The sequence below is a fragment of the Periplaneta americana genome, chromosome 10, assembly GCF_040183065.1.
Source record: "Periplaneta americana isolate PAMFEO1 chromosome 10, P.americana_PAMFEO1_priV1, whole genome shotgun sequence".
NCBI lineage: Eukaryota > Metazoa > Arthropoda > Insecta > Blattodea > Blattidae > Periplaneta > Periplaneta americana.
Window position 1 is genome coordinate 129,488,667 of NC_091126.1, and position 13,112 is coordinate 129,501,778.

The following is a 13,112-nucleotide window of genomic DNA, read 5'->3' on the forward strand; positions in this document are numbered from 1 at the left end:
CTCTACTGACCTTGGTCGAGTAATACTATATATCTCATAAACATGGTATTTGACAAATTACAAATAAAATTCACTAGACATTTTGCTCAGTAAACCGATATGGATTCTATACACAATTTAGGCAATTTCCATCGTTTACACCATGTATGTTATGGTCAGTAGGTAACAAAAGCAACAGCTTTCTTTAAAAGCATATTTTTATTTAAATATATATGTATATAGGTAAACCGTGAATAGTAATAATCATAATAATAATAGCTATATGATCACTGTTTTATATCATATATGTTTTTATGAAGTAATATTTCCCTGTTTTTTATGTCTTGTATTTTGTATAATAATGTGTCTATATTTTATGTGCTGAATATGCATTTGTATGTAATATGTCTATTTCATGTCATATATATGTATTTGTATCATATATATCTGTGTTTTTATGCCATAAACATCCATAAAGTAATATGTATGCTTCTATGAAATGCTTACTGTTTTATGTAACAAGTCTGAATGTGTTATGTCCTGGGTAAGTATTTTATGTAATATGTCTGTGGTTCATGATTTTTATTATGCCATACACATTTAATGTAATATGTGTGTTTTATGTCATATGTATATGTAAGTATTTGTATAGGGCTATAATGCTCGTATGTATGATTTAATTACAGCCCTAATATACCTTCGGGTAAAATAGGGTTCAATAAACTTGTAAATTCAATAATAATAAAATCGATAAACCGCAAGTAATGTCATTAATTTCAGTAGTTTATTCTTTCAAATATTTCAAACAAAAAGTTTAATAAGATTATGTTTCTTTTTGCTTCCTTTTTGAGTTAAAAACTGTTTTATATGAAACATTTCATAGCGTGTTTTGGAAAAGCCATTGATTGAATTCCCAATATGCTCAATCAACTTAAGAGAGCAGTGTATTATGATACTAAATTATTTAATGAATTTTAGTTTTGTCCTTTAAATGTGAAGAAATTTGATCCGAACGAATGTAACATTTTAAAATTCCTTTGCAGAACGAAAAGTTACATTTGTTCGGATTAAATTTCTGCACATTTAATTGACAGAACTGAAAATCCTTTCAATCATTTATTAATTATTACACTACTCCCTTAAATTAACTGAGCATATTGGGAATTCAATCAATGGCTTTCTCAAAACACGCTATGAAATGTTTCACATAAAACAATTTTATCTCGAAAAGGAATAAAAACGGGCAAAATTACATTAATTTTTTGTTTCAAATATCTCAAACAATAACAACCTGAAATTAATTATATATAGATGAACCATAGGTAATAAGGGCTGGGAATCATGATGGGAAAGGTGAAGGTAGTGGTGGTGGTGGTGGTGGTGGTGGTAGTGGTAGTGGTAGTGGTAGTGGTAGTGGTGGCGGTGGCGGTAGTAGCAGCATCAGTAATAGTAATAACAATAAATATGCATACATATTTTTGTTGTTAATTTTAACGAAGATTAAAAGTAATTCATTTTTTATTTATTTTTTTAGCTACCAAAGTGAGTACAAATTGGATTTATAAAACAAAAATGTTTCTAGCCACTACCGTAAGAGCCAGGCTCGTGTACGGTGTGGTCTTAGCCAATAATATAACATAAAATTTACAAAGACAGTTTATTAAACACAGTAATTAACTCAATTGAAACGGATAAATAAAACACAAAAGCAAAAAAAAAAAAGAGAAAAGGAGAGAAAAAAACACATTTTATATATATATATATATATATATATATATATATATATATATATATATTGATATTCAGACAGAAGCCAGTGATATACAATAAAAACATGAATATAGTCGACAGAAATAAACAGGTAAAAAATACACACATTTGTTAGTGTTATATATCATGAATAATTTCATAATTTTCTTTTATAAAAGGTTCAATTTTAAAATATTTCAAATTTGGAAAATGGTTTGCAATTTTGTTATAAAATCTTGGGCCGAAACTAGCATCATGTTTAAGTGCTGCACTTGTATGATATTTAGGCTCAATTAATGGGAAAGTAGACTTTTGTCTTCGAGTACGATATTCATGTCGATTAGATTTATGTTTTATTTGATTTGTGTAGTTGTAAGTTAGTAAACTATATTTATAAATTTCTTCAATAGTTAATACTTTAAAACTGTATAAATTAAAATTGTTGGGTACCGGTTTAGCGGATTCTAACTTAGTTCTGACGGAAAACAAATATTCTGAGCTGGCAACACTGGTCAGAACAATGCACAATAATTAGCGAGAAGTACTGCTGAAAATAGAAGCTATGAAAGTCTAATAATATACTCACTAGTGATACTGCATTTTATTTATTTATTTTTATTCGCGGTTTATTGTTAAAGTAAGGCTTTTAATTTATTATTGCGAATTATGAGTACTTCTGACCATCGTGTGGTGATAAGTGGACGTGAAATGCACAAAAAATGGACCAATCTTTTAGAACAGCTACTACAAACGATTACGACATTGGTGGCTAAGCAATGCAGAGTGAGAAGCTGGTAACTCTCCGCTGCTATATTTAACCCAGTGACTACTGAATTCGTAACTGTTTACCATTTTGCGCAAATAAGTTCACTGATTACTGACACAAGTCTTTGTTTCTCTCAGTTACAATGCTTCGTGGCTAAAGGAAGAATGGGCACAAGCAACATACGGATTTCTAGTAACGTTTAAAGTGACGTCTGAATCGGGAAGAGAGCCTGCCGTGTTGAAATCGCTACGAATATTCAGTTGGGTCTTGTTACGCATAACTTTCTCATCCCTTTGTAGATGGTAGTAGATCCATCCACCGAAACAACGAGAGTTATACCCTAGATCATATATATCCCAGATAGGTCGGCCTTATAGGCTTTGAAGTTAACAACTTTTGTCAGGTTTACTACGCTGCCATCTAGTTGTTACATAAGGAGTCACGTCATAATAAAATTCCCATTTGAATTGCATTGGCGACTGTACTGCCATCTTGTGTTCGTTTACGGCGGACGGGTGGCGATCCTAGCGGATGTTCTCTTCAAAGTGCTGCCGATTTTAACATAGCGATGAGTTATCTGTTACATATATGATCTAGGGTTATATTCTTTATTTATAAGAATAAAGTCAAAGTATTGCGATGTATCAAAACAATCGATTTCGAGATTTTAGCGGACATTCATAATTTAAACAGTTCAGTAGTGAGAAGTTGTTTAGGATATAACGTCTATCTGCCTGTGTACAACATATCCCCTAAACCTAATTGCCATACAGGCATTTCCCTATTCAATATCCACGGATCAATTTCTCGGGGACTAATGAACATACAATATCTCAATGAAAATGGTTAGAACTAGGGTGACCAGATTCACATCGATAAAAAGAGAGGATACAAAGCTTAAAAAAGAAGGACATTGTTCGAAAAAAAGAGGACAGAAAATATGTAACCTACTTTCATTTAAGCTTAGGCCTATATTATACTTTAAAGTACGTCAATATACAGTACAGATTTAGGCTTATATCAAACTTAAAAGTATGTTAATATATATTTTGTTACAAAATAATTATGATAAAACTTGATAATAATGATTTTACAGTTAGCTACGTATGAAAGTCAAGGAAACTATAATATTAAAGAGGACAGAAAATATATATTTAAATATAGGCTTAAGTCTATATTGCATTTAAAATTATGTCAATATCTATTTTATTATAGCATACTTATGATAAAACTTAATAATATAAAATGATTTTACAGTTAGCTACATGTGATAGCCAAGGGAACTATAATTATTATCAAAAGGAGGAGTAAAGAGAGTTATGAACGTTGGCAAAGAGCATATTCTGTCGATAATGCTGCCACCTACTCGAAAATTACTTGAAAAAGGCGTCAAATCAGATAGTTTCAAAATACCAGGCATACAAGTTATAAAAAGGACATTTCTTGATTTTTTTAAAATCCACCCGGACCCCGGACAAAAGCCTAAAAAGGAGGGCATGTCCGGATAAAAGAGGATGTCTGGTCACCCTAGCTAGATCATTATAGAAAACTATGCCTTTATCACCTACCCTGTTCAAAATCTATTTAGAGGATTTAGTGAAGAACTGTTTCCAGGACATGGGAGAAATGACAACAGAAGGAAGAAGAATAAAGTGCCTAAGATTTGCTGATGATATGGCGTTGTTAGCAGAACAGGAAATGATATTAAGGGATATACTACTGGAGCTAAATGACAGTCGTGAGCAGTATGGAATAAATCCAAACAATACGAAGAGTATGGTCATAGAAAGAAAAGTAAAGAAGGTAAACTTGCGAATTCTAAATGAGGCAGTAGAGCAAGTGGACAGCTTCTGATACTTGGGGTGTACTAAAAGCAGTAACATGTGCTGCAGCCAGGAAGTCAAAATGAGTATAGCAATAGCAAAGGAATTTTTTAATAGAAAAAGGAGCATCTTCTGCGGACCTCTGGAAAAAGAACTGAGGAAGAGACTAGTAAAGTGCTTTGTGTGGAGTTGACATTGTGTGGGGAAGAAACATGGGCATTACGGCGAAATAAAGAGAAACGAATAGACGCATCTCAAATGTGGATATGGAGAAGAATGGAGCGTGTGAAGTGGACAGACAGAATAAGAAATGAAATTGTGTTGGAAAGAGTGGGTGAAGAAAGAATTATGCTGAAACTGATCAGAAAGAGAAAAAGGAATTAGTTGGGTCACTGGCTGAGAAGAAACTGCCTACTGAATGGTGCACTGGAAGGGATGGTGAACGGAGAAGAGTTCGGGACAGAAGAAGATATCAGATGGTAGACGAAATTAAGATATACGTGGATCATATGAGGAGACAAAGAGGAAGGCTGAATATAGGAAAGACTGGAGAATTCTGGGCTTGCAGTGAAAGACCTGCCCTTGAGCAGAACACTATGAATGAATGAAATGGTACAGAGATAAAGTGGACATATATTGCAGTAATACAGAAAAAAATGACTGTGTGATTTGTCAAGGAGACAAAAAAGTAATCCAAGAGCTGAATAAATCTTTGGCCAAGACTAAGGATCTAAAAGCAACGAGACAAGTTGGAATAAATGCATGATTACTTAAATAAAACAGTCTGTTACTTAACTCCTGACTTCTACATTTTTATGTCAGAACATGTCAGAACTATATAAAGCCCAGGAAGATTGGTTAACTTCCAAAGTAATTTCCATTTTCAAGTCCACACCTGTGGAGTAACGGTTAGCACGTCTAGCCGCGAAACCAGGTGGCCCGGGTTCGATTCCCGGTCGGGGCAAGTTACCTGGTTGAGGTTTTTTCCGGGGTTTTTCCTCAATCCAATATGAGCAAATAGTGGGTAACTTTCGGTGCTGGACCCCGGACTCATTTCACCGGCATTATCACCTGAGCTGTTGATAAAGCGTCGTAAAATAACCTACTACTACTACTACTACTACTACTACTACTACTACTACTACTCCATTTTCAAAAGGGAAAAGAGTAATGAACGAGCATAAATTATAAATGTATAGGTTTGGATGATACTGCCTACATGATATTATCCGAAAATAATAAACCAAAGAACCTAAAATATTCCTGAAAATCTAATTACTGAAGAAAATTGTTTTCAGGGAGGGTAGATCCTTTACTGATAGCAAATATTGAGAAACACAGAGAGTTTAACAAAGGAACACATATTGCTTTTGCTCTGACTTTAAGAAAGCTTTCGACAGCGTAGTTAGGAATTTATTTTGACGAATATCCATAGCAACTTATGAAACTTGTACAAAGCATTTATTGCAGAAGGAAGAGCTGTCAAAAATAAATATATTATCCCTAATTATATTTGTTATTTAGGGTGTTCAACAAGGAGTTACCATGTTAACTACACTTTTTAATGTTTATAGTTGTGAGTTTCACCTCTGACTGAGGGTCTGGCTGATGTTACGTCTATTTTCAGGCAGTACATCTCATTTGACGATAACTTGTGTCAGTGGAAGAACAATTGTTTGTATACATCTTACTTGTGATTTGTGAAATATGTTACTAGTTAGCGGAGGGGAAAGCAACTACCACCCTACTCCATTATCTTCTGACATAGTTGTCCCTTTTGTGATGCCTATGAACAATCGATTTTCGCGAATGATTTTTTTTTTTCCACGAACTGAATCATGGGAGTTAAAACTGTTATATGTATGAAAGGGACTCGTTCTGACCATTCGCGAAAATCGGGTGTCTCTAATTTGAGGCCTTATTGGTGTCATTTCTGTCTTCGGACACTTGATTGAACCACAGTGATGGTTTAATGAGAAAATTAATAAATTTAGCAGGTCATGGATTCAGAATATCCAAAGCTACATACCTAAATATTTAAACATACTCCTTGTTTGCCGATGACTTGCTTATCCTCCAAGATACTTAAGTTATCTTAAAAAATCTATTTTTGAAGTAAATCAAATTTCTGGAAAATGTAATATGAAAATTTCAATGAGAGAAACAAAAGTCATGACTTTTCATGGCAAAGATCCAATGCGAAGTAATATAATATTTAATAACGAATTTATCTTACGTGTGCAAATTTGCTACTTCTGTTACAGAATAATGTTAGTTACGATAAAGATTACAATGTAGGCAATGAAATATTCAATTTCCAAATTATTTCAGGAACGATTATTCGAAAAGAAATTAACTACGCAGGCACAAACATAAAGTTCTATAAATCTATCGCTACTCCTTGCACTCTTTTACGAAGCGAATTTTGGACAAAAAGTAAAATACAGTCTTAGGAATGAAATTGCTCCGACAAATCAAAGGATGTATAGATACGGAATTAAAATTTGGAGCGAGTTTTGATAGGAATGCACCTGTATGTAGGCAACAATTTTGCACGACTGTAGCATATATACAGGGGCTCTTCTTTACTGCACATGCATAGTGTATTGTAAGCGAAACTTACACAATAATAGAGCTTCAAATTTTATTTCTGTATCTGTACGAAACAATATCACGCAACGAATAATAATAATAATAATAATAATAATAATAATAATAATAATAAATTATTTTAGCTGGCAGTGTTAAGACTGTAGAGCCTTAACTTCCACTCAACCAGCAAAACGTATACACACATATGAATGAACTTACAAGCTACAAACAACACAGCAATTTGATTTAGATAAAATTTATGTGTATACAAGAGTTACTTATGAATTAAACCGTAAAATACTATGAACTATTAATTAAACAACGAAATACAAACTGTGCAGCAGAATTAAACTAAAATACATACAATGTTAATATATTTCAAATAATGTTAGATAATAAAAAGAGATTATTGAGAGACAATTTTGAAAATAAAGCGCTATCAGGATTCATGTCTAAAGAAAGAAGTTACCATATAGTCATTGACCGTTAAGTCAGTATAATTAGAGTGAACTGCTAAGAAGGTTATCCTTTAAGCTATTTTTAAAAATGTTTATTGTCTTGCAGCCCCTAATACTTTGTGACAAGTAATTCCATTGTCGCGAGGTGAATACTGTAAAAGATGATGAATAACAAGATGTTGTATGAAGAAGTATACTTAGCGTGCAGTAGAATAACTGCAACCTACAAGAACAAGTATCGAGAACCCAACTCTGATTTGTAATCTCGGTAACTCCGATATCTTGATAGTTTCCATATTCATTTAATTCTTAGGGGGTTCTCTTTTTCTTGGTTTGTTTGGTTTGTTGTTTCTTTCTTTCTTTCTTTCTTTCTTTCTTTCTTCCTTTCTTTTCTTCCATTTCAGGGACACATTATATTTGAGTCATTTTTGAGTTTCGTAGGAATTCCTATCCATGGCAAATATCACTACTATGTTTCATATTTACTATATAAATTACATTTTAAAATAATCAGTAGAACATAGAGAAAAAATTGGGACAACATTTTAATTGTGCTTCAAAGTATTAGATATATTTATTATTTCCATAAGCTAGTTGAGCTACTTGTAAATAAAAATTATCCACAACCACAAAATTGAAAGAATATCGTTTTATTACTTCACAGATGGCGGGAAGATTCAGATACTCTTGTTATTAAACTAACTCCTACTAAATTAGTACCAACCCTAGGCACTTTACATTTTTACTCTATTAAACCTAAACTTAGAAATTAATTTTAAATGAGTCACAGAATACTGATAACCTTGGTATTACCTGATATGTATGTGGTAATTCATATATTTGCAATTTGTTTCTGGGCCCTATTGTAGAGTATGCTGTTATTAGAGCATATTCCTCTCATACATGGGCTATAGGTGGAAAGAATAAATTGCTTTACAGTATGTAATTGTGCTTCAAGTTTTGCATATATAAAGGTAGGTTAGGTTAATTGTATGTGCTTTGAGTTACTTAATATTTTGATAGTAATAATTATACTGAAATGTCAATTATTTGTTAGTAAATGTACGACTTGTTCCTTTGTTTATATAACACAACCTCAACTTGCTAAATACATTTTTTAAATTATAAAAAATATCAACATAATCAAATGTTCCCTGAGTAACTGTCCTTTGTGTTACCAAAAAATAGGAACCAAAATAACTGGGTAATACCAATCATGTTAACATTTCAATTAAATACTCTGGTAAGTATAAAAAGTGTGTGCAATAAACCAGTTTCTTAAACTGAAGTGTTTCAAGCAATCTGGGGAATCTATAATTTTCCATTTCTGATCCTCTCTATTCCTGCGAACTCAGAGAATAACCCATTTATACTACAGCAAATTTCATGAGATCATGTGGCATATAATTTTGTTTTCTGTATTTTATAGTTTCAAAAGTATTTTATAAGAGTGGGTTGTAAAATAATTTTCACCCTAGGAAAACGAAAGATTTCATGAACATCACTCTTATGGTTTCCCCCAGTATCGGTAGATAAGAGGAATTCCTATGAAAATAGACTTTGTTGAAGGTTTAATATTGCCGTCGTCCGCCCAGAATTATTTTCTATGAAGTATAAAACATGTACAGTAGTGGCAAAAAAACCGGACCGACACTTGTAGCTGATTTCAGACCCTTGTTCATTCCAGAGCATGATAGACTGGTAACTAAGACTTTCGTGGTTAGAATCCTGCCTGGGAAGGAAACTTTTTTTTGTTGCTTATTCAAATTTATTCCCAATACTTTTCGATTACAACGATATTTTACTACTTAATTAACTTATTATTCCCAGAACATGAATTTTACCAGCAATCGAAAAGTATTGGGAATAAATTTGAATAAGGAACAAAAAAAAAAAAGTTTCCTTCCCAGGCAGGATTCGAATCACGAAAGTCTTAGTTACCAGTCTATCGTGCTCTGGAGTGAACAAGGCTCTGAAATCACCTAGAAGGGTCGGTTCGTTTTTTTTTGCCACTACTGTACAATGGGAAGAAACTGTATTCCGAATAAGAAAAATTTTATTGAAACAAGGTATTCCTTACCTAGACCCTACTTCTTAAATAAGACGTAGCAAAAGAGACGTGGAATATTAGTAATAGAGAGTAAAATAATCCAATTTTATTAAATATTCAAATTGAAGGGTTTTTGGAAAAAAAAAACGTAGTCCAAAAACACGAATTTTCAGGAGAAACAAAAAACTACCTGGCATGAATGTTGTTGATACTTCAAGTATGAAATTCTTAAGGTGTTGTAGAAACGTGGGAAAACTGAAGTACATTTATAACTTTTATTGCTTCGTAGAAATACATGGGTAAATGTAGGCAACTGTGGAGAATTGTTATTTTAAGAAAAAATACTCTGTTGTGGCTAAAGTGTGCCTCTTTTTCAATATAATTCTTCTTTATTACATCCTGTTTCTTCTCCTTTTGTTGCTTACGTTTCTTCCAAGGGGTTACTTCAGCACCTAAAATGACTCCATAACTAATACAACAATTCACGTGCTAAACTATTTTTTCTTGGAGTGGCATTTGCCGAGTACATAAGAAGTAGTACTGCCAATCTACTACAGTTTGAAATTGTATGGATATTGTTTCAAGATTATTGTTGTTGTTCTTTAGTCAACTGTCCGAAGACAGGTCTGAATTTCACAAGTAACATCAATAAAGCATCACTCATGAAACAACTAGTGTAGGAGGTAAGGGGTAGGGTGGCCAATTCCTTTCCCTCTCCATTGCATTCAACTCTGACTAGTTACATATTACATTAATCAGACTTCAGATGCATACAAACAATAACTGTTTTTCCTCCGACACCTATCGTAAAGTGAGATATAGATCCTTACTTACAAATAGCTTTTAAGGAACCCGTAGGTTCATTGCCGCCCTCACTTAAGCCCGCCAACGGTCCCTATCCTGAGCAAGCTTAATCCGGTCTCTATCATAATATCCCACCTCCCTCAACTCAATTTTAATATTATCCTCCCATCTACGTCTCCGCCTCCCCGTCTTTTTCCCTTCGGTCTCCCAACTAACATTCTATATGCATTTCTGGATCTACTGCTTGATAATAGATGTAGGCTATATATCAGCCAGAACCTCAATCAGAGGGGCTTCAAGATTATATGAATGTGATATTTTTAAATCGTCCTGGACAATGGCTGTTTTCACAAAAAAAAAGTCTTTGGACTATGGTTGTTTTATGAAAACCACTGAAAATTTCCACTCCTATATCCTAGAACTATGTTGTTTGATTTTCACTAACAGCTAATTCAGTAGATGACCGGTACAATACGCTCATAACATGCTTAATATATCAAATTTGCTTTTTTGGACTATGGTTCTTTTCTTTTTAAACCTTTCCATTGTTTTTGTGTTGCTTTCGTTTTGACTATTTAAAGTTCTACTAACGAGTACCGGGAAATTGTGGTATCGACCGAATAACTAGTTTATGTGACTAAAGAGTATCTGTTACCTGCCTTGTTAAGCCATATGCCATGACAGACAGTTTATTTCTAATAATAAAAACATATCTTTTGCAATCCAGAAACAGAAAATTTATCTTTGTACCGTATTTGAGTACATGACTAGCAAATTTTTTTTTTATAACTTTTACATATTAGTTTAGGAAAACAAGCTATAAACATAAATGCCTATTGTAGCATCATCAGTCAACTGAAATGCCGCGAAACGCGTACAATCTGTTATGACAATATGTGTGTCATACGGCGACACCGATTATTTTACATACTTCAAAAGGAATGAAAAAGTCTATGCCACACTTCTTAGGAAGGTTAAGTGAACAGTAAATCACTAATAGCTCACGTGGCATCAACATAACTAGTACACGAGAAATGAGAGCTCAATGAACTCACCATGAAATCTGTCGTCTTTGTGAGAACTCTGTTCAAGACGTCCAGTTCAAATGACAGGCCATTGCACGTATGTGGAGACGGACGGACAAGCAGCAGGACCCCTGAGGAACGTGACAAACATATGACAGTTCTCTGTATTATTTAAAATTGACACTTGCACTTTATAAATATTTCTAACTTCATTGCTCAGTAAGATAGGTACACAAAGAAAAAGGAAATAAATGCATTTTTGACAATGTCTTGTGAAAATAAATGTTAACAAATGAAGAATAAACTTATTTTGATATTGGAATTTCCGTTATTCAGCATGGACATACATTTATTTTATTTCTAAAATAAAGTAAAAGTAGTCCGAGAATTTTGTCGTCTATTGCACCGTGTCCATTGTGCCCAAAGTAGTGGATTTTGAGTATTGTGAATATGTATCGGCGATAATTGAAAATCTCCTGAAATTTTGCGGAATTTTTATAAATTCATGTTATAAGCTTCAATTTGGCTGTTCTCTCTTAAATATGCAATATTATAAATGAAGGGTTCAGAACCATAGTGGGCCAAGCGCCATTTACCAAAACCGTAGGAAACAAGGGTTAAAATGAACTTATTACCATAATTCAATGGAAACATGTAGCAAAAAATATAAAGTATACACATTAAAACTAAATGATATGACAATCTTCATTAAACTACGGTATTCACTTAAAATTAGCCCTTACTTACTCCGTTTTTAATAAGTGGCGCTTGGCCCACTATGGCTCTGAACCCTTCAAATGTTATATGGAACGATATTATCCGGGCTAAAATGACGTGGTCTGTTGGCGCTGTTGCTACTATACGTTTCGTCTGCTGCTCCGGTAGACATCGTCAGTGGTTTGGCACACGGGAGCGCAAAGATCTCCTTAGCGTGCCGGTAACGACCGGCCGTAAGGCAAATTTCAGAGATAATCTATGGCGAATCCTCAGCCTCACATCGCCAAATATCAACTCCCTATCATCAATACCAACGGCGCTAAATAACCTCGTAGTTGATACTTACTTACTCACAAATGGCTTTTAAGGAACCCCAGGTTCATTGCCGCCCTCACATAAGCCCACCATCGGTCCCTATCCTGTGCAAGATTAATCCACTCTCTATCATCATATCCCACCTCCCTCAAATATATTTTAATATTATCCTCCCATCTACGTCTCGGCCTCCCCAAAAAGTCTTTTCCCTCCGTTCTCCCAACTAACACTCTAAATGCATTTCTGGTTTCGCCCATATGTGCTACATGCCCTGCCCATCTCAAACGTCTGGATTTAATGTTCCTAATTATGTCAGGTGAAGAATACAATGCGTGCAGTTCTGCGTTGTGTAACTTTCTCCATTGTCCTCTAACTTCATCCCTCTTAGCCCCAAATATTTTCCTAAGAACCTTATTCTCAAACACCCTTAATCTCTGTTCCTCTCTCAAAGTGAGAGTCCAAGTTTCACAACCATACAAAACAACCGGTAATATAACTGTTTTATAAATTCTAACTTTCAGATGTTTTGACAGCAGACTAGATAACAAAAGCTTTTCAACCGAATAATAACAGACATTTCCCATATTTATTCTGCGTTTAATTTCCTCCCGAGTGTCATTTATATTTGTTACAGTAGTTGTTACAGCGTCGTTAAATAAGCAAGTAAAAAAATAATAAAATTCAACTACTGTCTAACTTCAACAATTTTTGAGAAGAAGCTTAGGTAAGATATAATTTAATATTGTTAAGATAGGCAATTCCATATCCCCTTAACACACTGTACATACGATGCGAATTCCCGTTTTTTTTTTAATATCCGTTGTTATGTAATGG

At 33.8% G+C, this 13,112-nt stretch overlaps 1 long non-coding RNA gene across 1 annotated transcript in view; it reads right to left on the reverse strand.

Moving 5' to 3' along the window:
- The window catches only part of LOC138708024 (uncharacterized), a 508,774-nt gene that overhangs the window by 204,532 nt on the left and 291,130 nt on the right, over window positions 1-13,112 (reverse strand). Inside the window, exon 2 of the long non-coding RNA XR_011334538.1 lies at window positions 11,277-11,377. This is a non-coding gene — a long non-coding RNA (uncharacterized lncRNA). The remainder of the gene's footprint in view (window positions 1-11,276; window positions 11,378-13,112) is intronic.